General features: G+C 41.7%; 1 long non-coding RNA gene across 1 annotated transcript in view; it reads left to right on the top strand.

The window, feature by feature from the left end:
* The first annotated feature begins 561 nt into the window (after positions 1-561).
* LOC138745307 (uncharacterized) overlaps positions 562-27,545 on the top strand; it is a 28,114-nt gene continuing 1,130 nt past the window's right edge. The window contains exons 1-2 of the long non-coding RNA XR_011346155.1: positions 562-738; positions 21,962-22,103. This is a non-coding gene — a long non-coding RNA (uncharacterized lncRNA). The remainder of the gene's footprint in view (positions 739-21,961; positions 22,104-27,545) is intronic.

Here is a 27,545-nt window from a genome sequence, read left to right as displayed (position 1 = left end):
CAATTTCCCAATAACTGATCGGCTGCTTGAACTTTAAGAAATGTCTTCAATGAAAATGTAATATCCTTGGAATTCTCTACCCTGTTGAAGGTTAATTTGAAATTTGGATCCATGGACTTATGATGAGTTTATTGTCATAAACATTCATAGAGGGATCATATGCATTGAACTTAGATGCAGATACTTTGAAAAACGTAGCAGACATTAAATTGGTTGCGGTAATAAATATGAAGGAAAGATTGAGAATAAATAGTCTCCCTTGCAGTTGGGGTACAATGTATTTCTTAAGATCAGAGGAATCCTGGAGCCAGGATAAAATGATCCTGTGTTTCCCAAGAATTTGATTGAGTTGTTGGGGTAGTATGAAATGGAAGGGCAGAAGGGTCTCCTGCTTCTTCGACTGTCTGCTTTCTGTCTTGCAATGCTGATTGGGTGCGCCTGTGTTCGATCGCTCGCTGATTGGCTGCTTCAGTTGCGCGAGCCAAACGTTGATTCGGTGAGTCTGCTATTGGATTAGACGCTGGATTCGGGTTGGATTGATGGGCGGGTTCGCGGGTTAATTGGCTCTTGCTGTGAGGAGGCGGGACGTTGGCGGCGGCGTCATCTGATCGGGGTTCGTCGTGTCGCCGCGGGCGCGAATGGGAAGAAGTTGGCAGAGGAGCCGGGACCTTCCTCAGCCGCGCCGTCCAGGGAAAACGGGCGACCCGCAGCCCGCCGGGCCCCACCCGGGAGCGGCCGGTACCGGCGGTGTGTTTGGGTGGAGCCGAGGCGTCGGTGCGAGGCCTGATGACGCCGACAGGGCGAGGCCGGGGACCGTGGGGTAACTGGCAGCGGGAAGGGGCGGAGGAGGGGCAAGAAGAAATTTTGGAAGTCTGGTTGGCGCATGCGCTGTGGATTTAGGACTTGGAGTTGGATTCGCGCATGTGCAGCTGATACGCACGTACCGACTGACGGCCACCAAGCAAAGCCTTTGCGGAAGTGACAACTAACAAGTCGCGCATGCGCACTGAAATTAAGATGGCTGCCCCCCAGCCTATGGACCCTGAGAAACTGAGTCACAAGGTCAATCCGCACATTTTGGGATTTACGTGTCCTGCGTCTCTGTTCTCGTTTGTCAAATCATTTGATTTAAAAATAGGCTCTAAGACTTCAGAGCTCCTTGCACAGGGGCAAAACTCCGACTTGCGTCCATTGTGGGATGTTTCGGGTTTCATTACGGTCGCAAGTCGGGGAGGACCTGTCGGGGTCATTGGGTCGCTTAGGAAGGGATGGAAAACCATCTTGGACTATCCGAGTGTTGCAGAGATTTGACTTCTTTTTGCTCTTTTGGCGTGCTACAATCTCAGCGTTTATAAGGGGGAAATTCTTTCAAAATTTCATTCAACTTTATTACAGAATTCTTCCTAGATTATCTGTGTAACATTGAATGTTATGGGTTTTCATGAACAGGGATCATGATTTTACTCATAATTTGGTGAGCCAATGGATGGGACATTTTTGCTCATGCCCCATGGGAATCGAAATAAAAATGAAGTGACAAGATTAGGAAGGTTTGTTGACCCATCTTTTTAAGGATGATTTTCATCTTGCTTGCTGAATTAAAATGTGATTTGTCAGTTCTTAATGGCAGCTGCCATATTGGCATTGCAAGGAGAGATGGGAAATGGGTCAGGTCCATGGTGGCCCCAGTAAGCAACATAGAAAGATGTCGCGGGGCTGAATGTGGGTTAGGGAGGGAGAGGTTATTAATTTTTGGGAAACGTATGTGGCCATTCACCTATCAATATTTTTTATCAAATAGAAACTCCTGCTGGTAGAAGCCATTTCCTATTTTGAACAGGCCCAATGTCATTATCCAAGCAGATATTGTTAAGAGCCCAAAAGATCCCAAAACCCAGCAGCAAGAGACATTCACCAAGACAAGTGGTTTTTAAAACAGAAGTTATTTTAATCAAATTTAAACATGAAAATAGAATTAAACTTTAACTTAACTCTATACTTAACTAATCCAAATGAACCCCCTTCTAATTCTAAGCACACATGTTTGTAATGTGTTTAAATTTAAGAAAAGTTCTTTGGTTCACAGTTCAATCTCACTTCTCCTTCTTCCAAGTTCTGTGGATGCAGGCAATTCTTCTGCTGTGCACAGAATTGAACATGTACAAACTTCACCAGGTTTTGGTGCTCGAAATGTAAATGTTTTCCACTCAGGAAGGATCTTGTAGGGTTTCCAGACAGTGATTTGTTGTTCCAGGGTTTCCACAACTGAGGTCCCTTCATTAGTCACCTCAATGTCTAGCTGATGAAACTAGCCCCATCAGGATCTTCAAGATGGTATCTTCTTTCTGCAAGCTACCTCAGAGTTCCATTCCTCTTATTCCAAACAACAGGAGTTCTTTCTTCTGCTCAAACTGTTGTTAGATAAACAAAACCCAGGTGTGACTTTCCTCTAAGCATCCTGCAGAAAAGTACTTGTTGCCATCCTGACTCCATTTCCAAACAATGGTCATTCATTTTATGACATCAGTTCGATTAACACCTACTTGTGAATGTGCAGATCATTCTCCAGAGATCTTCAATCTTTCAAATAAGATGTTTTAAAATGTATGTGTGTGTATGTATGTAACCTACTCTAAATCTTACCAAAATCCAAAATATTACCAAATTCTCCAAATATATTTATTTATTACAATATCATGTAAGTTGCATTTAAGAGACTCTAAGACAGGCATACTTGGGTGAAAGAAAAACAGGGTTGTAGCGGATGAACCATCACTGTCAGTTCACAGACTTACCTGACACGTCGCAGGCTAACAGTTTTGGGCACCAAAGTACAGTGAGTGGATCAGATGAAGCCCCTGCCTAAAGGCACGGGGCGCTAATGGCTCGGAGCTTTAACCTGCTGGTCCTGTGGACCGGAAGGTGTTCACTAATGTTCTCATTGACAGTCAGGGAATAAAAGGTCCGTGTATGTCTTCAATGACATGAGTTGACAACCTTTGTATGTATTTGCCTTTATTAAGTAGCATCTACCGCAGTAGCTGCTACAGGGTATTTTTTTTTGTTAGAAATATCAAGATCAACACAACATCGTGGGCCAAAGGCCTTGTACCGTGCTGTAATATTCTGTTATTTCTGTTATTGCTTGACTTTGAATATCTGTTGTAAGCTCTGTGAGACTTCAATAATGTAGCAAATTTGCACAGCAACATTGCAGTCAAAAGTTTGTATCTCCTGGTTGACTTGAACTTTTCTCTTTTTTACACAATGTTTTATAGGACTGGTCAGTAAGAAAAGAAATATTGTGCATGTTGAATATGTCATTATGTCTGAAAGTAACACTGGAAAAGAGTCATTAACACCAAGGTAAATAGCACCCTGAAGTGGCTGGTGCAGTTTCGTGATGGGCAGAAGTTATCCCTCAGTGGCGACAGTGATGTGAAAATGTAGGTAAATTATTTTGTTTATGATTTATACATGGAAAAATTAGCTGTTGTTTGTTCCAATTTTAGATGAGGTTGCAAAGTGGGTAAGGATAGAAAATAGTGGGGGAACAAAAACTGGGGCTTGCATTTGATGGTGTGAAAGTCAAAATGGAAACTCAGAATAAGGCTAATCTGATTAAGCAAGCCTCTGGCTCTTATACTTCCACCAGAAATGAATCTAGAATTGAATTTTGAGTCATTTACGGTGGTTAACTTCAAAGTCTGATGATTGTAAGACTAAATTAAGAGCCCTTTTGCCCCTGGCTGTGCTGAAAGATTGTTTTGTTTATTAACTAAATCTTTCTGAGAGGGAGAATAGACTGAAGCTGCTTTCCTACTCGTTGGTGATGAATCTTGTAGTAGGATTTTTCAACTAATTACAGACTCCTAATTCCTCTCCGTCCTTGGGCATTTTCTCCTGCAATTTACATCAGTTACCACCATCGAGGGATTCTCATGCAGGGTAAAGTTTCACAATCACCTCCTCCAATCATGTCAGTGCCCTCTGTGGCAGGAATCACAATGCAGAGTAAATGACAGATTGGCTGAGCACCTCCACTTTGATCACAATGGCCATCTTGGCTCATGGTCACAAGCTGTTTTAAGTTCCATTCCATTCCCACAATGACCTTTGTCTTCTGCCTCCTCCATTGTCAGGGTGAGGTCAAATCCAGAGGAACCATCTCTTATTGCATTTGTGACTCGATAGTATGCATATGGAATTTTCCAAAATCATGTAACCTGCCCACCACCTCCCCCCTCCACAGGTTTCACTCTCTCTCCTGCTGATTCACCCAGTGCCCCTCGTATTCTCCCTTCCAAACCAGACGATTGATAAATGTGGGCAGAGAAATGGCATATGGAGTTTAATTGAGACAAGTGTCTTGCTCTTCGAGAGGACTTGTAGTAGTGTTGCAAAGAGGGATCTTGGGGAGCAATTGTGAGCTCCTTGAAAGAGGCAACATAAGTGTAGGGTGTTAAAGAAAGTATTCTTCATTGAGCAGGGCATGAAGTATAAATGTGATTAGGCCACATTTTGAGTATTTTCTGCAATTCTAGTTGCTGCATGACAAAAGGAGTTCATCAGGGGCTTGCTTGGGGAAGAGCATTGGTTCTGAGGAGAGGTTGGACAAATTTGGATAGTTTTCTCTGGAGCATTGGAGGCTGAGAGATGACCAGGTTGAAATTTATCCAATTATTCTAATCATGGAGAGAGTAGATTTCTTCCACCCCTGCCCCCGTGGGAGATGTAAAAATACTATGATACCTATATTGAACATGAGAGGGGCAAATGAGAGAAGTGAGGCAGGGTTTCGCACAGTGCGGTGGGGGTCTGGCCCACGCTGCCAGGATAGTGGTGAACTCACCACGATTTAAGAGGCATTTGGTTGGGCACATGAACAAGAGGGAATGGGTGATGTGCATGGACCATGTGCTGACACATGGGATGAATTTAAATGAACATCATGGTCACCACAGACATTGTACACCAAATGGCCTATTCCTGGGCTGCTCTGTTGGGTGACGATTCATCTCTTTTCAAGGATTGTTGCCGATGGGCAGTAAACTTTTCACAGAGGTCTATCTCCAATGAATGTATTTAGAACATTTCCATGAGTTAATTCCCTGTAGAAACAGCAGTTTATCATTCAAGCTCTGTAGCCACAGCAATAATGAAAAGTTTGAAGGCCATCATTACTGAATCCATTTTAATCAGCCTTCACCTTGAGACAACAAAATCAAAATGCAACTTTTAACATCTAGGAAAGATGGGTAATTCTTTGTACCACAGAATTATTGCTGAAAAAATATTTGGCAAATTTTGTGAATTCAGCTTCCAAAGAGTTGATGAAGAGGAACCACAACGAGATTTTAAAAAATTAAACTCAGAACATTTATTAGAAGAAGTTCATCGCAATAAACATGTTCAGGTTCAGTAATGATTGATTCTAGAATGGTATGTGGCAGTAATGAAAGGAATGCAGGATAGATATATTCCAAGAAAAATAAATTAATGATTTGGATTGTGGTTTAAATGGTTTTGTGGCCAAATTTGCGGAGGTCACCAAGATAGGGGACAGAGTAGGAAGTGTAGAAACCGTAAAGTTGGAGAAGGATATAAACAGATTAGGAAACTGGGCAAAATGATGGCAGATGAGATTTAACACCAAGAAATGTACAGTTGTACATTTTGACAGTGGAAATAAACAGGAAGCATACTATTTGGATGGGATGAAAATTCAGACCTTGGATGTGCAAAGGGACCTGGGTGTCCTTGTGCAAGGAAGCCTAAAAGTTAATAACCAGGTGAAATTGATCATGAAGAAAGCGAATGCTATGTTGGCATTCATTTCAAGAGGAATGGTGTACAAGAGTAAAGAGGTGTTGATGAGGCTCTATGGGGCACTGGTGAGACCTCATTTCGAGTACTGTGTGCAGTTTTGGGCCCCCTATCTGAGAAAGGATGTGATGCTTTTGGAGAGGGTGCAGAGGAGAATGACTAGGATGATTCCAAAAATGCAAAGGATAATGTACAAGGAGTGTTTGACAGCTCTAGGGTTGTATTCATTGGAGTACAGGAAATTAAAGAAGTAACGTCATGTAGACATTTTGTATATTGAAAGGTTTAGATAGGATGGATGTGGGTAAGATGGTTCCCTTGGTGGGTGAATTGAGGACAAGAAAATTAGAGGTTATCCTATAAAACAGAGATTAGGAAGAACTTGTTTTGCCAGAGGATCGTGGATCTGTGGAACCGCTGCCACATACAGTAGTGGAAGCCAGATCACTGAGTATTAAATCAAGAAATAGTTTTGTGTCAGTTTACGGAGCAGATTCGATGGGCCTGGTGGCCTGGTTCTGTTCCTTTGTCTGTGATCTTGTTCTCATTTTGGAGTGATTATTGAAGTCAACTGAGAAAAATGGAACAATTCTAGACAGTTGTTAGAATAGGTATTTATTTTGGCATCTCTATGTAAAACTCCAAAACTATCTGTCACTTTGGAGCGGTGCCTGTCCCTCCAACTCCTGAGCAACGTAGATTTGCTAATATGTCATGTGTTCATTCAGCTACAAATGATTCTCTTATTCAAATATGCCCAGAGGTCACTCGCATTTCATTTCAGCTTCACATCGTTTTGGGTGGGTTTTCTGTTGTAAATGTGGCCAGTTCCACTTTGGGAGAGAATTTCTTGTCACATTTTTCAGTGATGTATTTGACAAAATGCCATTGTGTGGACTGCAGCTCTTGAATGCAAGTGAGCTACATTTATTGTCCTTCCAATGCCATCTGCTGCCTGACAAGCCTTCAACCTGGCTCCTGCCCTTTCCAAGCCTTCCTCAAGTCTTTTCTTCGCCTCGTGTCCCCATCATAATGGTGTGCAGACATGCAACAAGCCACCATATAAAGGCAGGGTCTATGAGACGCAGGCTTGTAATACCCCAGATTATCTTAAAATCTCAAAATTGGAATGGCAAGAATTGTGCCTAGCCCACAGATCTGACAGCTGCTGGGCTTCACGATTGTATGTGGTTCTGAAAAAACTAGAGATTGGCGGCCTTGCAGAGATGATCGACCCCTGACAATTCCACCATGCCTGACTGATACAATATTCCAAATTTACAAGACTTCTCAGCAAACCTCCACGACAAATTTGCATTTGCCAAAATAGATCTAGAACGTGCTTACTATTAGATTCCATTTGAGTCTTTGGATGTCACAGTGATGCTCCCGTTCGGCATGTTTGTGTTTCTGAGAAAACCATTCGGTCAATGGAATGCAGCTCAGACATTCCAGTGGTTCATGGACCACGAACTCACTGTCCTTGGGTTTGTTTGGTGCTTGTGTTGATTGAGGAGATTCTGGTTGTAAGTGTGGATGAAGCGGAGCACAAGAGCCACCTTATCTCATTGTTTCTAAGGCTTGAGGAATGTGGTACCATGATCTATCCCAGGAAAGTGTTTCTGGTGTTTCTGATCTTGTATTTTTGGGAGCTAGAGTTATGCCACATGGTATTTTGCCTGATGAATGGAAAGTGCGTGAAATTTGAGAATTTCCTCCCTCTGTTACGTTTGGCCAGTTGTGATGGTTTTGAGGTATGAGGAATTTTTATTGCTGTTTCCTGGTCAATGCCACTGCACCTCTTGCTGAACGACTCAAAGGATCTGATGTCTGCTTCAAAAAGACATTATCTTTGGGAGACCATCCTGTTTATGCTTTCCATGATGTGAACACTGTTCTGACAAATGTCACTAAGGTTGTACATCAAATGCCCAAGATCTTGCTCTCTTACCACAGATGCATCTGTCAGTGCAGTGGGAGCAGTGTTCGAACAACGAGTCTGTGGGCAATTGGAACCTCCGGTGTTTTTTTTTCAGCCAAGCGGTCACCGGCTCAGGCAAGGTATAGTACATTTGGGCAAGAAGTCTTAGCTATCTATCGCGCAGTGAAACATTTCAGTTTTTTTTTTAATTTATAGTTTTGTATACAGTACAATATAATACCAGAATCGTATCCAAATGATACATTGATCAAAATAGAATAACAAATAAATGGTTGTACTATCCATAAAAGTGAGAAGAGAAGAAAAGTATAATGAAAAAAAAAACAGATCTAGGTTCAAAGCTCCTGTGATAACTATTCCCTCCCAAAAGGAAAGGCAGGACATTAAAAAAATATTAAAATTAAACCAACATGTTCAACCATTAAGATTAATGAAAAGTGGTGGTGGGTTGGAGAAGTGAATACATTAGATATCCAAACCCATATCTAAATATGGTTTCCATATTTTGAATAATTTATCATACCCAGTTAATATTATACGTCACCTTTGCTAAGGGAATACAATTTTGCATTTCCCCACAATCAATTTTAAGATGGGATTCAGATTTCCATGGAATTGCTATACATCTCCTGGCCACTGTCAATGCAACTTATAAAAATAATTAATTGTTCTTTGAGAAATTGAATTAGGCTTCCAAATCATATACATTTCCCAAAAGTAAATGCTCAGGTGTTGATGGTAAACATTATTATAATTTGTTCCAAAAACTTGCCCACATCTTTCCAAAATGATGTCACCTTGAGACATGACCAGAGAGAATGTATAAACGTACCAATTTCTGTGCCACATCTAAGACATAAATTTGAAATAATTGCAATAAATTAATTGATATAGCATTAAATATAATTGATGAATAAATTTGTAATTAACTAATCTATCAAAAACATTAATTACTGTCTCAACAAATGTCAGACAAGCAAAAAGGGTCAATTTCAGTTCCCAAATGCAATTCCCATCTTTCTTTTGATTTATTCAAGTCTGGGTTTGGAGATTCCTCTTGAAATAGTAGATACAATTTTGAAACAAATTTATTTGTAATTCTCTCGTGAATCCAAATTTCCAATTCAATATTTCAGCTTTTTATTGGAAGGTCATTCTTACACAATTTGTACAGACCACCAGCCTCTTCTGCATTCTGAAAGTAGAAGCACGCATCTCTATTTGTGCAGAGAGATTTGGCACTTGGAGTTCATCCTACAATTTTCATCGGACACACAGCATATCTGAGGAAAAGCGAATGCTGTGGCTGGTGCCCTATCCAGGCGCGACATTACATCCAACAATTGCCATCGATTTCACTGCCGTGGCTCATGCACGGCACACTGATGCCGATTTCATCAGGTGAAACCAGATCAACTCTGGTCTCCATCTTCAAGATGTGACCCTGGATGAATCGAGTGAAAAGTTGGGCTGTGATTTTTTTCCCCCAACAGGAAGGACTCTGCCGTTTGTGTGGCAGCTATGTGGCAGGAGATTTTCTCTTCACAATCTATCTCTTCCTGGTAGAAGAGCATCAATCAAACTGGTTAAGGAAAATTTTATCTGGTTTCATGTTAAACAGAATGTTGGATTATGGGCAAGGACTCACTTGCTGGTTCAACGCCCTAAAGTCTCCAGGCACATGAAATTCAAGCTGGGGGATTTTGTTGTTTTGGATTCCCATTTCCAGCACGTGCACCTTGTGGCTTGGAAGGTCCACTTCCGCCATCTCAGCAATGTACTTATCTGCTCACGGGTGAGGATAGGACTACCAGATGGCAGGATGTAATTCCTATCATCGGCATCTCTGCAGAGACAATTGCTTGGACTTTTGTGGATCATTGGATTCCATCTTTTGGTGTTCTGGGCACTATTACAACAGATCAAGAGTCTCAGTTCGAGTCAGCATTGGTCCGAGCTCTCACTGATCCTCTGGGCACGACCTGAATTATCGCTAAGTATTTCAGGGACAACAGCTTCTCTGAGCATTGTCATTGACAATCGAAAGCAGGTGGTGATGCATCTACATGGAGCGAATGTTTGCCCATGGTTCTCCTTTGCGTGCCTACTGCTGTTAGGGCAGATCATGGATGTTTAGTGGTAGAGCTTGTCTATGGCTGTATGCTGACCTTGCCAGGTGAGTTTGTGAATCTGAGTCCAGACACAGTGCTCCATGAACAGGTCAGTTATCTTGATTGTCTTCAAGAAAATGATGTGGCAGAGAATGATTCCAACTGAAACGGTATCTTCTTATCAGCCAAAGTAGCAACACCTCGAGCTTTCGAATTAAATGGAGATGAAAAACATGTCCGACCCAATCTCTTTTCAATTTCATATTTTCTTTCTCAGACAAATGAGTTTCTTGCAAAAAAGCAAGATCACCTTTCATTTTCTTTATATATGCCAATATTCACTTTCTTTCAATCGGATTATTGTCCTTTAACATTAAAGATCACAAAATTGAAATGAGCCAAAACTTAATTTCCTCCTGAGATTGACACTTAACACAACAATTACAATTATATATATATAAAAAAACCCAAACCCCTCTTTTCAAAGAAGAAAATCCTGTAAAAAAACCTACGAGTATTAGAGTCGGATCCCCCTCTGTGGACCAGGTGCAGCTAATACCACAAGTGGTAGATGGCTTTAGAAGTAGTCCAGTGAACCACCACCCCCCAACCGAACATTAAAACCCATCAGTCATCCCAGTGATAACACCCACATTGAGCTTGAGCTTCATCTTCAACATCACTCACCAATTCTGATTCCAACTTCTTTTCCCCATACCCATCCCAATCTTATCCTCGGACATTTTCCCCATTGATTCCTTCAAATCTGGGAAGGAATTCACAAAAGTTAATGCACCATAAGGACTCTCAAAACATTGAGACTGATCAGGCCCATAAAGTAAAGTAAACTTATACCCTTTCTTCCACAGAACTGCTTTGGCCAGATTAATCTCTTTCCGTCACTTAATAATCTCCTGACTTAAATCAGCATCAAATAAAACCCTATTGCCTTGAACCATCATTGGGCTTTGATCAAGGCGAGCTTTCTGAACCGCAAGCCGCAAAATCATTTCTCTATCCTGATATCGCAAACATCTTAAAAGAACCGCTCTTTGCATTTGACCCGGAAAAGATTTTCTCCTTAACGCCCTCTGAGCCCGATCTAAAAAAACTCAACTCCCAACATCTCTGGAATCCATTTCCAAAAATAATTTTACAGGATCTGAATCTTCAATATCTTCCAGCAGACCAACTATCTTAATATTATTACGACAACTTTGATTTTCCAACGAATCAATGTTTTGTAACAAATCTCTCTTCTGGACATCCCAGCCAGTAAATAAATCCTCAATATGATCCATTCTCTCTGCATAATGGTCCACACGATCCTTACAGTCAATAAAAACTTCTTCTATCCTCTTAAATTGATCTTGTCCAATGTCCACTGCTGTTAAACTCTTATTAATATCAACTTCAATAGATGTAATTTCTTCACACATACCAGCCATTTATTTCCTTCATACCAGCAAATTGATCATTTAAAGTTTCAAAACCTTAGTTCACAGAAGACATCATATTTTCATTTTGATGGATCAGTTCTGTAGAGGGGCCTTGAAGTCTGGGGAAGGTATCTGGTGAAACAACAGCTTTCATTGGAGAAGGAGATGTTCTTCAAGCCTTAGGCCTCCCTTCATTGAGTCCAATTGCAGCAAGTAGTCATTCTTGCTCTTCTTCTTCTTGAACCTCTGAGTTGTCCTCCTCCACCTCTTCTCTTCCACATCATACCTGGCAGCCGGACTGTAGATCGGATCCAGAATTTCCTGCAAGTGAGAACATCTCCAGATGCTCCGCTGCATACAGGCAGTCCCCTTCCCAGTATCTAGAGCTCACATTCGGGCATTCACCCCCCACTCTCCTTAGTCAAGCCCGGCTCGTGTCGAATTACTTACTTGCACTCCTCCTGGCCCGGCCAAAAATCTTGGCGCCATCTTTCATCTCCGGATGTGCAGAGGTTGCAGACATTTCTTCCAGCTGCTCCCGACTTGCACGTTGAGGATTCAGATCCATGTCTAACTTGTCCTGAAATTCCTTCTGGAAGGTCGTCCTTGCTTCTTCTGCACTTTTCACAGGTTGACAACCTAGGTTTTTTCGAAGTTGCTTGTAATGAAATGGTATTGTATGTTCTGACCAGTACAGGCACGGGCTGGCACCCCCCACCCCCGCCTCCTGATGACATCCTCTCCTGGACTCCTCCCTGGACTCCTCCCCTGTGATCCAGGCCTTCACTTTCCTCACTTGAACCCGGGCCTGCAGTCTTGTGTGTAATAAAGCCTATCGTTCCCCTCAGTCTTTGTCTCTGTGATAATTTGGGGCAACTGATCGTGCCCAACACTGTTTTTTTTCCTTTCTTCATTTCCAGAATTCTACAGTAGAAAATTATTGTTCAAAACATTGATAAAGTCAAACAAGACATTACAGTTCGAGTATTGAACAGTTCAGTCAGGGAGAGGTGCCTTCGAACTTCTTTTTCCTACGCCATCTTGCCACACCACCCCCCCCCCCCCTCAGCTGACTCTTTGAACACCATCCAATCCATGGACTCTAGGCAGACCTGCAGCTGTCTTCCCTCCCGTGACCACCTTCTGGTTGTCCTGATCTCGTAAGGGTTGTGAGCAATTTTAGGCCCCATTTCTAAGAGAGGATGTGATGGCCCAGAGGTGGTTTACAAGAATGATCCTGGGGATGAGAGGAATAATGTTTGAGGAGCATTTGATGGTTCTGGGCCTGGACTCGCCCGAGTTTAGAAGGATGAGGCAGGACCTCATTGAAATCTGATGAATAGTGAAAGGGCTGGATAGCGAGGATTTTGCCAGTAGTGGGAGAGTTTAGGATCAGTGGGCACAAACTCATAATAAAAGGATGTCTGCTTAAAACGGAGATGGAGAAATCTTTTCATCTAGAGCAGTGATTTTCAAACTCCTCCTCCACACCCCCACCCCCTGTATCATATTCCACTAAATCCCTTTGCCAGAAGTGCTCTGTTAGTAAGGAATTACTTAATGAGCTATGTGATTGGGGAAAAAATTTTGAAAACCACTGTTTTAATCGTATGACATTGACTTGTTCTGTGCGTGGTTTCATAACTCCAGAGGAAATGGGCCAATGACAATTTTTCTCAAGCAAAATATTTCCTTCACAATTGGGTCCACTGCAGTCTTTCTCAGCCTTTTTTCTCATTCATATAACACTTTAAGCAATCTCTTACTCATTTTTCGACTCTCCAATTAATAAAGTCCCAACCTGTTCAACCTTTCCCTGGAGCTCAACTCAGGAAGACCTGGCAGCGTCCGAGTAAATCTTCTCTGCACTCTTTCAATCTTACTAATACCCTTCCTATAGCTAGGTGACCAGAACTGCACACAATACTCCAAATTTGGCCTCACCAACATCTTATACAACCTCACCATAACTTCCCAACTCCTATTTTTAACATTTTAATTAATGAAGGCCAAGATGACAAAAGCTGTCTTTAGAACCTTGTCTTCCTGTGACACCACTTTCATGGAATTATGTAACTGTGTTTTATCTCTTGCTACCAATTTCTATAACTTGCTGTTCAATTTCATATCGTTGGCTTTTGGATTATTTTATTGTGTCCCTTGACCTAGAGAGTTCTGGCAGAGCAAAGGAATTTTGTTTTCTTTTGTCAGGTCAAATTTTGTCACATTGATCCAAAAACAAGTATTTTCACCATTCCTTCATTTCAGATTCTCTGCAGCTGTCGTATTGTACCTCACAGTGACGGCATTGTGTTTGTCTTGTTTATCCTTTACCCCTCCATCCAGACAGATGTGTTGATCAATGAGTGCACTCCACTCATCCAGCACCACTGCCATTTCTGCTGCTCAGGCTTTTCATTCCACGTAATCAATTTGTTATTTCCCTCTCTTCTTTTTCTCAGCAAAGAGAATCAGGTTTATTTGATCATCTTTCTGAATCTCAGTGAAAGGTTATCGACCTGAAGGTTTTAACTCCGATATTTTTCAAGTAGATAACCTGCTGAGTATTTCCAGCATTGAGTTTTTATTTTACTGCCTTGGTGTATTACTGAGTGCTTTGAATGGGAGAAGAAATGTGGTTTGTGTTAAGTAAAGATGTCTAGATTATGGGGTGGATTTAGAAAAATAGACGTAAAAGTGGAGGGTTCATGGAAATAGTTGATACATCTTTTCGATATTTGGAGTCTCCTGCCGGAAAGCGTGGGATACTCACGGGGCTTAATTCAAACCCGCTGGCAGCAAACTCTTAATGATGTCCCACCTTGTCCCGTGGAGCCCAGCACATATAACCATATGACAGTTTACAGCACAGAAACAGGTCATATTGGCCCTTCTAGTCTGTGCCAGTTCACATGAACAACTCCACTAGTTTTCCCCTCCAACACTCTGCCCTTATCCCTCCAACCCCCTCATATCCATGTACACATCCAACCTTCTCTTAAATGACAGAAAGGACCCTGCCGCAATGATCTCTTCTGGAAGATCATTCCATTCTGCCACCACTCTCTGAGTGAAGAAACATCCTCTAACATTCCTCCTAAAGTTTTGCACCCTTACCTTGAACTCATGCCCTCTTATTCCAACCTCCCCTGCCCTCAGGGGAAAGAGTCTACTCACGTCCAGTCTATCTATTCCTTTCATAATTTGAATACCTCTATCATAACCCCCTTCATCCGTCTACGTTTGAATGAATAAAGGCGCTGTCTCCTTAATCTTTCTCTGTACTCTAGATGTTGTAAGCCATGTAACATTTTTGTAAATCTTTTCTGCACCCTCTCCACGTTATCTATTTCCTCCTCTATTGGAGACCAGAACTGAAAACAATTCTCCAAACCTGGCCTCACCAATGCCTTAAACAGTTGCAGCATCACTTTCCAGCTATACTCTAGTCTATGCTATGATTTATGAAGGCCAGCAGACCATATCTCAGGATAAGATATTGGACCAATGTTTCCTGCATCTTGGAGGAAACACCTTATTGACCAGAGACACAGCTTATCTCATCCATCCATCAGAGCATCTGTCAAGCTCATGTCAAATAAATATGTATAGCATGGACTGAGAAAAGGTGTCGAGCAATGGGTTTGCATATGTACCTCCTGCCAGACTGCCAAGATTCAGTGCCACACTAAGGTACCTCTTCAACATTTCCCGACGATATGCAGGCAGTTAGAACACGTGCATGTGGACCTGCTTGGACCATTGCCAGAATCTCAAAACATGAGATACATTCTAACAGTTGTAGAACATTTCACGTGCTGGCCAGAGGCCGTCCCGTTGCCATCCAGTGACACTGAGACAAGGGCCAGAGCATTCATCGTCAATTGGATTTGGTTTTCCCACATTAATTCTGTCCGCAGAACACAATTCACCCTCATTCCCACTGGCAACTGAAGTCCACTTTTAAGGCCCGACTCACTGGTCCCATTTAGGTTGATGAGTTGCCATGCATTCTTTTGGGAGTGCACACAGCTCCAAAGTAAGATATGTCTGCATTTTCCGCAGAGATGCTTTATGGTCTGGTCCTTACAGTTTCATGGGACATTGATTTCACAACCAATTCTGATCTGAACATCCTTCAGCAGCTTCGACATGGTATCACGATCAGCAAAGCTTTTCCTACCCACTGGCTTGGATCCCCTTAACAGAATGTGCCCCACCACTCCTGGACGCTGATTTTGTTTTTTTGCGCAGACAGGACCAAGGAATGCTGTTACAACGACCGTATGAGGACCTTTTCTGCATGGTGAAGAAGGATGGGTTTGAGTATACTTTGGACATTGGGGGACATTCGCAGCTGTTTAGTTTGGACAGACACAAGCCTGCCCATGTGGATCCCGCTTCACCCATTCAGTGCCTCCAGCCCAGACGATGAGGGTGTCCACCTAAGGTGCATGCAGCTGGTGTTTTACTTTCTGGTGACGGTTCTGGGGGGTGTAGCAGCTGTGTAGCGGGCCGAGTGGGCAAGTTTCTTTGGCGGGCACATGAAATCATAAGGCAGACAGCTGGGAACTCATCCATTTAATTGACCACATGCACGTGGTGCTGCGTGCCAAGGAACAGCACGTTGGTCTGTGATTTCTCCTGCCGGAAGGTGCGGGACTCTCACAGGGCCCGTGGATCTGCAGCAAACACATAATGATGTCCCACCTTGACCCATGGAGCACAGGACACGCTGTAAATAGAAGAAGCCTGTAAAGACTGAATAAAGCAATCTTGTGTTGATTAAACTGGTATGTGTGTGTGTGTGTGTGTGTTGCTTTAATAGCTCTGTCGAAGTAGTCGCTACATATATAAATATTTGGAGGATTATTGCACTTAGAGGATACTTTTCATCCATCTCACAGCCTGTGGGAAGAAGCTATTCCCCAGCCTGTAAGTCCTGATTTTGATGATGGACGTGGTGAAAGATGCTGTTCACTAGATCAAAATTGTCTTTGTACTATTCCTTGAGCCCGATTTGAACAACACTCCCAGTAAATGTCATCTACAGAAAAAGGGAGACCCCAGTGATCCTCATTACTCTGCATCATTCCTGTCTGATGCTTTACAGCAACTAGACCATCCAATGGTGCAGCCAGACAGTAGACTCAACTGCGCTCCTGTAAAATCTCGGCATGAGAACCGTTGGCCTTGACCTCCTCAGCCTCCTTGGGAAATGTAGGCCCTTCCTGACCAATAAGGAGATGTGATTGTTTTGTGTATTAATTCGTGTGCTGTATGGATGGGAATTTTATGTGATTGTATTGTCTATTCTTGCTCTTCAACAATTTTTAGTGGATAGAAAAAGCGCAAATCTAAATAGGTCATATGCATTAAATGGTAGACTATTGAGATGTGCAGAACAACAAAGGGATGTAGGAGTGATGGTAAATAGTTCCCTCAAGGCTGATACTCAGGTAGATGGTGTGGTGAAGAAGGCATTTGCAATGTTGGCCTTCATAAATCGGAGTATTGAATTCAAGAGTAGGAAGGTTACGATGAAATTGTACAAGGCATTGGTGAGGCCAAATTTGGAGTTCTGTGTACAGTTTTGGTCACCAAATTATAGGAAAGATATAAACAAAATAGAGAGAGTGCAGAGAAGGTTCACAAGAATGTTGACAGGATTTCAAGGTTTGAGTTACAGGGAAAGGTTGTGCAGACTGGGGCTTTTTTCTCTGGAGCGTAGAAGATTGAGAGGGGACTTGATAGAGGTGTTTTAAGATTTTAAAAGGGACAGACAGAGTAGATGTGGATAGGCTTTTTCAATTAAGAGTGGGGGAGATTCAAACTGGAGGGCATGGTTTAAGATTGAAGGGGTAAAATTATAAAGGGAACATGAGGGGAAATTTCTTTACGCAAAGGGTGGTAGGGATGTGGAATGAGCTTCCGGCAGACGTAGTTGAGGCGGGATCATTGGTTACATTTAAGTATAGAATGGATAGTTACATGAAGAGGAGAGGACTGGAGGGGTATGGACTGGGTGTTGGTCAGTGGGAGTAAGAGGGTGGGAATTTGTTATGGCACTAGTTGGGCCGAACTGGCCTGTTCTGTGCTCTAAGTGGTTATATTGTACCTTAGGATGTACAATCATGTACAGATTGTCTTTAAATAGTCATTTGGCCCAGATGTCTATTCAGTCCAAGAATACTTTCGGTTACAGGCTGATTTTGAACAATAACGCCATTGATTCTTAAACAAACATCGTTTTTAATTTTCTTTAAACAAAAAAAAAATCAGGATCAAACTTTAACTTATCACTATTAACAGTCTTCCATTACCACCATCTAATTTTAAGTGCAGGTGTATTTAATGTGCATAAAATTCTTTGACACAACTCCAAGTTCACCGGTGTCTATCAATTCTTATACTGTGCACAGAATTCAACATTTATGAATTTGCACCAAGCTCTGGTGCTTAAAAGTAAATGTGTACCCTCCAGTAAGGCTCTTATTGGTTTCAGAGAGGGATTGCTTGCTCATTGGACACACATAAACTAATTCCCTCTGATCAGCCACTTTGGTGTCTTGCCAAAGAAACTTGACCCATCAGGGTTTTCCAAATGATAACCTCTTCTGCAGGTCACCATAGAGTTCCTTTTGTTTCCCTTTTTTCAAGTGAAACATCATTTCTATCCAGCTATTTCTTCATATGGACAACAAAGTTTTTCAACATGCTGAACTGAGAACTAACACCCCAACTTCAAAACAAGATGCCAGCTTGCCATCTCTCTCTCTCTCTCTCTCTCTCTCTCTCTCTCTCTCTCTCTCTCTCTCTCTCTCTCTCTCTCTCTCTCTTAGAAAAAGCCTATTTGGTCTCTCCTCTCTGCTTGCAAAACCACATGAACTTCCTAGAACAGCAAGCTGGAACCAGCCAGATTACTGCACCAGACCCAAACTTCTGAGTCCATTCATCTGTTCCTTTAAAAGCAATAATCAATTTACACCTGCTTTTGAAATTCTTTAGTAAAACGGTCTCCTTGTTTTGTCTTTGAAAAGGCTCTTGGTGCCTGAATGACTCACTCTCAGCCAAGCTCTTGCATTTTAAATAAGAGCTGTATTGTGAAGTGTATGTGTTTGTTTGTGACCTAAACGACTCCTCCAATCCATCTCTTTCAAAAACATCTCTATATACAATATAAAATATATAATCTGTCATAGGACAGACGCAGCAGAGGAGTTGTGATAATATCAACGGTGTCCTTGCAAAAATAAAAAGTGGGAAGAGGTATAATCTGGTGAGTAGAGTTTGTAATAGTTTGAAACTTGATCATCTCTCTGTATTTCAGGAGACAATTTACTGTCATGTAATTAAAAAGTGTCATATCACACAAAATTGCTTTTTTCCTGCTGTAAGACAGACAGACTCACCTCTGGCAGAAATTGCCTGAAATGCCTCTTGCACCCACCATCCCCTGCCACCCTGAACCCTGGGACAAGTCACTGAGGGTCTGTGGATTCTCTTTCAATGCTCACAGACCATCCAAGTCATTGGCAATGTGAGCTCCAGTTTTGAACCTCTGACGTAATTAGGAACCATTTAGCACTCACTCATATCCAAGGTCTGATACCTGACATCCTTTTAGCCAGTTCTGACCCACTTTAGCAATCCACTGCCTGGTGTGAGTTCCTTGATTGCTTTGTCCAGAAGCCCGCAGCCTGTGTGGGTTCCTCTCCTCAAGTCACCAACAGCCTGCCACCTATGTGGGTCTTTCAGTTGCAGAACCCCTCACTGGTCTGCTTCCTTGGTCACTGACCCATGGATTGAATCCTCTGCTTCTGAGATGTTGGTGGGGTGTGGTCTTTCTGTTTTATGGTGCCCTGCACTAGTCCTCCACTTCCACAGAGTTCGCGGTGGTGAGGAAATCTAACAAATCTAAATAAAAGATTTTGAACTTAGAGGAGAATCTCACATGTCTAGAGGGATGGAAAGGGCATTATTACAAATTGAAGCCTAATATGTGAATATTCAGTTGCAAAATTTGCAAAAGCATAGAGTATATATTTCTCAAGCTATATTTAATTCTTTCCAAAGGAATACAACTTGAATATTTGCATGTCATCTTGGCATCCCTAAAAAAAAATCTATATATATCTGATTTCCAAGTAAATGCAATACATGTCCTCATCACCGCTAATGTTAATTTAACAAATTTCAATTTATATATTTAATAGATTTAATTTGGGCCTGGTTCCTTCAATATTTCCTAATAAAATAAAGGTCAGATTCTGCGGAAAAACATATCCTATAACTTGTTCCATTAATATTGTCATTCTCCTCAAAAAGATCTTGCATTAGGACAAAGATAAGTTGAATGCAAGAAAGTTGCAACATCTTCAACACACCTAAAACATTGATCTGATAATTCTGATTTTATTCTATTCAATTTCACTGGTGTAAGAAGTAACTGTAGAAGAAAAACTAGTTGTGAATTCCTTCCTCACTGCTGCCGTGTGGAACTCTGGTCAATAGTTCCAGACTGCTGAGTTGAAGTGAATTAATACATCTCCCCTGGATCTAATGATCTCTATTGCCAAATCATCTTCCTGTAGAGCTTTTCAAATCCAACAACCTGAGTCACCTGACTCCAGGGGCAGCTTTCAGATAAAATCCTTTCTGACATCTGCTACATGACTGATGTCAAAACAATTATACTGAACTAATTTGTATATTACATTGAGATCCTTATATGAATCTGCCCATATTTGCCAATCAATTACAATATTCAGATCCATTTCCCACCTTTGTCTCAACTTATGAACTCCTTATTTTAAAGTTCCTACTTGTAATAAAGAGGACATCATCAAATAATTGTTTTTAACAATTCCTCTTATAAGGAATTTCTATTTCAGTACAACATAGTTGGTCCTAACTTATCCTTCAAATATGCTCTAAGTTGGAAATAGCAAAAAGATTGTGATGAGGTATACGATATTTATTTCTCAATTGCTCAAATGACATTAATTGACCCCTTTCAGAACAATCTTCAACATTTATAATCCCCTTATGAAACCAGCTATCCAGAAATTGATGATCCTTTAAAAAAGATACGAGGATTTTGAATCAAAGCCATTCTGGGTGATGTACATCCACTTACAACAATTACATCATTTATTTTATTCCATATATTAATCAAATGTTTCAACAATTGTGTATCTTTATCACCAACCATTAATTTTGATTCCCACGTATATAAATTCTTCTGCTTTTCCCTCTCCTATTTTATTTGATTCTATTTTAACCCTTTCAAAAAAAGAAGCAAGAAATCTCATTTGAGCTGCTTCATAACAATTTTTAAAATGAGGAAGCTGCAGTCCTCTCAATGCAGAATTTGCATTGGGTTACTTGTAACGTGGGATTCAATCGGAAATGGGTTCACGTGACATAAAACCACGATGCAGCATGTTTTCTAAGAATGGGATGCAAGAGGAGGGTTGACGAGGTCTCCAGCAGGATATAGATCACAAGATATAGGAGCAGAAGTAGGCCCGTCGAGTCTGTTCCACCATTCTTCCACTCACCCCCACTCCTCAACTTTCTCCCAATAACCCTTGATTCCTTGTCAATCTCTGCCTTAAATACACCCAATGACCTCACGTGGGTTTCACGACCCATTGACAAAATCAATTTTTCCACATTTGTTTTAAATTGACACCCTTTTATCCTGAAATTATGCTCTCCTGTCCTAGAATCCCCTACCATCGGAAATAATCTTTGCCATATGTACTCTGCCCAGTCCATCTAGCATTTGAAATGCCTCTGAGGTCCCCCTTATCCTTCTGTACTCCAACTAGTACAGTCAAAGAGTCGACAATTGTTCCTCATACACTAACCCTTTCATTCCTGATATCATTCCAGTAAATCATCTCTGAGCTTCTCCAACACCAGCACATCTTTTCTCAAATACGGCACCCAAAACTCTAAACCTGATTGAATGGAAAGGCAATTCTCCAACGACACAAACACAACAGTTACATGATATTATGTCTTGTGGATATTTACCACTCAGGAAGGTTCTTGTTGATTTTCAGATAGAGGTTTGTTGTTCAGGCAAGCATTAGTGTTTTTGTGACTCAACGTACCAGCATCTGAAGTCCGTTTTCTCTTCAGAAAAGCTTGATAGCTTAACCATGGAGCAGAGCTGAGCCACGACTTTGCAGATATTTAAGAGAGTGTGTGGGCAGGGTTTGTGTTGGACCAACAATCTCACCAAATGACTCTGCTTCAAATCAAGATTCAAACTATTTTGACGAATACAACAGGAATTGTTCAACAAGAGCCTGGTGTTCCCTGAGGAGTTTTCTTTCAATAGTGGAAATTATTTTTTTTTAAAGCCCGTTAATCTTCCTGATACAGATCTTTGTATTTAACTTTCAGGTTGCTATCTGTTGTTAACTTGGAGGCCTTTAATGGGTGACTGGGTGGAATCTTTGCTTTAACCAAGCAGTTCTCTTGCAATTTTCCAGCTGTAGGATGCGGTGCAGTTGCTTGCAACTTTAGCAAGTGGGATTATGATGTGAAACTGCAAGTCACAGCGTCAGTTTTGTTTTTGAAAATGCCAAGGTGAAAATTTTAACGTTAGTCTTCTTGGTTTGCTTAAGTTTACAGAGGAGATGTTGGGTCAAGCTGAGAAGACAGAGTTGGATGCCCATTTGGCGAATCGGCTGAGCAAAGCAGAAAGCACAAAACGAGGGGCTGAAAAATTAATGAAGCAAACTGAAGTGCCGTTGAACCCAAACCCAGGTAAAGAAATTAATTTGAGCAGCAATACTTAAGAGATCAAACGATTTGGGCTTTTAGTGGTGTCCTATTTAAATGAACAAAATCTGATTAGAATAGAAGTTTATCTAATGTTTGGAAGTTGCCACAAAAAAATGGAGCATATAAATTAGATGTTGTAATTAAGATAAATGAACAATACAATGAGCCTGGTGTCACAGCATCTGCTTCAGTCTACAGTACATCACCATTAAACCTGATCCCCACTTTACTCCTGGTGTCAAATTATCTACCTCAACATACCGTAAATCACTGTTAAACCTTCTCCCCCTGTGAACCTGGTGTCACAGTATCTGATGCAGTTCATAGTATATCACTGTTAAACCTCACAAATGTGAATCCTACGATAAAATAATGCACCCCTTCTAAGTCTCACAGTATTCTAATCCCCACCTATTTAAAAAATTCCAAAAAAGAGAGAAAAATCAATCCCAAAACAAGCTACTCAAAAGTAGTAGCCCCCTAAAAATTTGGGTGTGGTAAAGTCCACAAGTGGCAGGTGACTAAAGGACTCAGTGTCACCCACCCCCAGTCAGACTTTCACAAAGTACTGAAACAAAAACATTCAACCCAGTGATTCCAGTCCCACTGATTGTTCCGGATCTTCAATATCGAGAAGACTTTGTGTCAATTCAACTTTTTTCCCATTCTTTCCATATTTTCCAATCTTCCCATTTCCATTCCCATTGAGCTTTCCCTTCGGTGACAATGGTGACGATCGCCCATTTCCTCGTACATCTGGCAATGAATTAGCAAATATTAAAGCATCGTGGTCATTCTCAAAAAACTGAGATTGAAAATTCCCATAAAAATCTTTCAATACTGCCGCATAACGAAAAGCAAATTTATATCCCTTTCGCCACAATACTTCTTAGGCTGAATTAAATTCTCGGTCTCTTCTGATAATTTCTTGACTCAGATCTGCATTTAAAAAAACCCTATTATTTTGAACCATCAGTGGATCCTGATTTTGCTGTGTTTTCTGCACCACCAATCGGAGGATCATCTCTCTGTCTTGATATTTAAAAGAGCGAATCAAAACTGCTCGTGGTAATTGGCCTGGAAACGGTTTCTTCCTTAACGCTCTGTTCGCTCGATCTAATTCCAGTCCATCTGGAATAAATTACCTGCCCTACACTTCTGGGATCCATTTCTTCAAAACCTACATCGGATCCGAACCTTGCATATCTTCCGGAAGACCTACTATCTTAACATTATTTCTACGACATTGGTTTTCTAATGAGCCAAACTTCTTCAATAATTCCTTCTTCTGAATCCCCCAATCTACAAAAGGATCTTCCACTATTTCCATTTTTTCTCTATTATGCTCCATTTCACTCTTGCATTCAAGAAAGCCTCCTCAATCTTTTTAAAATGATCTTGCACAGTATCCACTGATCGTGTCCATCTCGTAACATCACTCTTAACTACATTAATATCTTGCTTCATATAAGTTATTTCTTCACACACAGTGTTCATTTTAGTTTTCATTTCTGAAAATCCTTGAGTCATCTGATGAGTCATCTGCATTGATATATTTGCCATATCTTCCATGAGCTGAGCAATCCCTTCCTGAATTGGAAACACAGAATCCAGTCCAGGATCCATCACCTCCATTTGAGGCTGACCTTCTTTTGCCGCAGTCCCCAGTTCTTGAAATTCTAATGAAATTGAGCATCTTCTTCCTCCATAGCAATAGGTCCTCTTCCGGTGCTGCTGTGGGTCTGGACACCCGACAACAGTGTGCCGACCTCGTCAGTTCACCGTCGATCAGGCTCCCCCACAGTCCACACCTTCTCCAAAGGTTTGTGGACCCTCGACACACTGTGCATGCCCGGTAGGGCCACCGACTATGCAGTGCGTCTTCTGATGCTACACTGTACCTCTCCTGACCACCAGGCAATGCTGCACGCTTATGTGCCTGTCCTCGCTCAGCTGGCCCGCCCTCACGCCTGTGTTCATGAGTGCACGAGTCAAAACCGCTGAACTCATCGCTGAGCTGGTGCCATCTTGCGATAGCGCAAGTGGTGCCGACGAAATACTTCGCCGGGCAGGAATCCTCTGAGGCTTGGAGACACCAGTCAACGACTCCGTTGCTTCAAGTTGAACTCGGCCATAATTCTTCAACACTTTTGTAAGGTAATTTCTTCTGGAACTGAGTTTTCGATTTTTTCACATTTGCAGCCATTTTGATCCTCCACTATTCCAAAGTCTATAAACAGTATTTTTAATCACTTTTACAACTTTTAATATCGAGCATTTAATAGTCTAACTGGGGAAGGGTGGAACCACACGTCTACCCTCTGCACCATCTTGTCACAGTATCTGACACAGTTTATAGTAAATCACTGTTAAACCTTCACATTACTGTGAATGGTGACTCTCAGTTTCTGCCTCAATCTACCGTTCATCAACGTTAAACCTTCTCCCCCTGTTAACTTCGTGTTAAAGTATCAGCCTAAGTTTACCACACATCATCATTAAACCTTCTCCCCATTGGGAGACTGGTTTTACTGTATCTGCCACAGTTTATCGTACATCACTATTATACCTTCTCACTACTGTGAACTCGGTGTTACAGAGCCTGCCACTCTACCGCACATCACCAGTAAACCTTCTCCTCAATGTGAGCCTGGTGGTACTGTATCTGCCACAGTTTAGTGTACATCATCATTAAAAATTCTCCCCAATATGAAGCTGGTGTCATCGTATTCAGCAAAGGTTATCGTACAACTCTGTTCAACATTTTCCCCACTATGAACCCGGTGTCACAGTAACTGCCTCAGTTTCCCATACAACACCAATAAAGCTTTTTTTCCCCACTCTGAGCCCAGTATCAATGTATCTACGTAGTCTCCTGTACATCACCATTAACCTCCACCCACAGTGAACCAGATTTCACAGTATCTGCCTCAGTTTATTATACATCATTTTAAAACCTTCTTACTACTGTAAACCTGGAGTCACAGATTCTGCATTATTCTACCATACTTCTCTGTTAAACCTTCTCAGTACTGTGAACACAGTGTCTCAGTATCTGCCAAGGTCGTCGACTGTACATCTCCGTTAAATATTCTCCCAACTGTGAACCTGGGGTCATAGTGTCTGATACAATTTATCGTACATTACTGTTAAACCCGCCAGATAAGCTCCAGATAACGAAAGAGGAGTTCTCGCATCTGCAGGAACTGGGGATCATTGGTCGCTCTGACAGCCCTGGGGCTCACCGCTCCACCTGGTCCCAAAAGCCTCCGATGGCTGGCACCCCTGCGGAGATTATCGACGGCTTAATGATATGACAGTATCTGACCGTTACCCCATCCCTCACATTCAGGACTTTATGGCCAATCTGCATGATATGAGAGTATTCTCCAAGGTCAATCTGGTGTGCGTGTATCATCAAATCCCATTGCACCCCGAGGACATCCCCAAAACGGCCATCATCACACCCTTCGGTTTGTTCGAATTTTTATGCATGCCTTTCAGGCTCAAGAACACCCCCAGACCTTCCAGCAGCTCATGGATACAGTGCGCAGGGATTTGAATTTTGTGTTCATTTATCTGGATGACATTCTTGTCGCCAGCAGAGACTGGGCACAACACAAGTCTCACCTGCACACCCTCTTCTCCCGACTGGCTGAATTCAGCCTAATGATCAGCCCGGCCAAATACCAGTTTTGTGCAGAAGAAAATTTGGATGGGATGAAACTAATCCAGAATCCATTGCACAAGATTGGAAAAATTAGATTGAGCGTCTTCAAATACTTGGAAGTTTTGAAGTCAACAGACTTTGGAGTGGCCACATTTGCTCAGTTACACCATTTTTCTGATGTAAGTGAAGGTGGTTTTGATCCTGTCAGTTACTGAGTCCTGTGAAATAACCAAGTGTGAGTAGATGGTGGATTTGTAATGGGAAAAGCCAGAGTGGCTCCATTAAAGTCAGTCACCAGACCTTGAATGGAATTGACTGCTGCTATTATGGCGAGCAAAATGGACGCTATGTTAAGAAGACAATTACAGATGGAGTTAGCAAATCCTGTGTTTTGGACTGATAGAACATCAGTGCTTAAATATATTAATAATGAAATCATGAGGTTTCATCTCTTTGTGACTGACAGAGAGAATGAAAACCTGGACAACAACAAATGGCAGATTTACCACAGGACAAAGTTTCACCTGATGAATTCCCATTTACATCCGTGGAAGTTGATTATTTTGGTCATTTGCAAGTAAAGTGAGGACGAAGTGTTGAAAAACAATATGGAGTTATTTTCACTTGTTTGACTATGAGAGCAATTCATATTGAAGTAGCGTCATTGCTTGACAGAGACTCTTTTATTAATGTTCTTTGGCGTTTTATTCCTAGACCTGGTCAAGTAAAAAAATTATGTTCTGATAATGGATCTAACTTTAAAGGAGCTGAACGAGAATTATGAAAAGTTATTCAAAATTGGAATCAACATCAAATTCCTGATGCATTATTTCAGAAAGAAGTTAATTGGATATTTAATCCACCCATAGTTATGGGTGTGGTACGGGTAAGGGTTAGTTGGTTGTGGAGAACGTTTACAAAGGTCTGTACTGGGCAGTACTGGGCAGCAATGCTTAATGTTGTAATGGATGCAGAAGCTCTGGGAAGGGGTAAGGGAGGGACTGGCCAGGAAGTCTGCAGATGCTGGTTCCGAGGGCAATGCACAAACACGCTGGGGAAACTCTCGGATAGTTTTGTGAGGAGCAGGTCCTGCATCACGAGTCAAATTGAGTATTTCGAGGAGGTGTCAAAGGAAATAGATGAAGGTAAAGGTCTGTATGTGCTGCACGTGGATTTTAGTAAGGTGCTTGACAAGGTCGTCACGGTTGCCTCATTCAGAACGTCGGGAGGCATGGGATCCATGGAGCCTTGGCTGTGTGGATTCAGAATTGGCTTGTCTGCAGTAAACAGAGGGTAGTAGTAGATGGAACAATGACTAGTGGCTCTCCAAAGGGATCTGCTCTGGGACCCCTGCTCTTTGTGATTTTTATGAATGATGATGGGAGTAGAAGGGTGGGTACGTCAGGGGATGACACAGAGGTAGAGATGCTGTAGACAGTGCAGAAGGTTGTCAGAGGTCATCCAGTTTGCAGAGAAGTGACAGATGGAGTTCAATCCTGTAAATACAGATGTACTTAAACAAGCAACTGGTCCAGTTTTATTTCCAGAGACATTTTCAAGGGCATGAATAACAGTTTTTCCAAAGAAGGTTGGAGACCCATTAAAAGTAGCTTCATATAGACCAATATCTTTATTGAATGCGGATTACAAGATCATGAGCGCAGAGCACTTGGTTAATGGCAGGATTAAGAACAGTGTGCAGGACAGAGAAATATTTAGATCCTGCTCCATAAATCGCTCAAGGTTGCTGTGCA

This window comes from Narcine bancroftii, chromosome 11 (assembly GCF_036971445.1).
Source record: "Narcine bancroftii isolate sNarBan1 chromosome 11, sNarBan1.hap1, whole genome shotgun sequence".
NCBI lineage: Eukaryota > Metazoa > Chordata > Chondrichthyes > Torpediniformes > Narcinidae > Narcine > Narcine bancroftii.
Note: the sequence above shows the minus strand (reverse complement) of the source record. Positions and strands in the feature narration are given on the sequence as shown.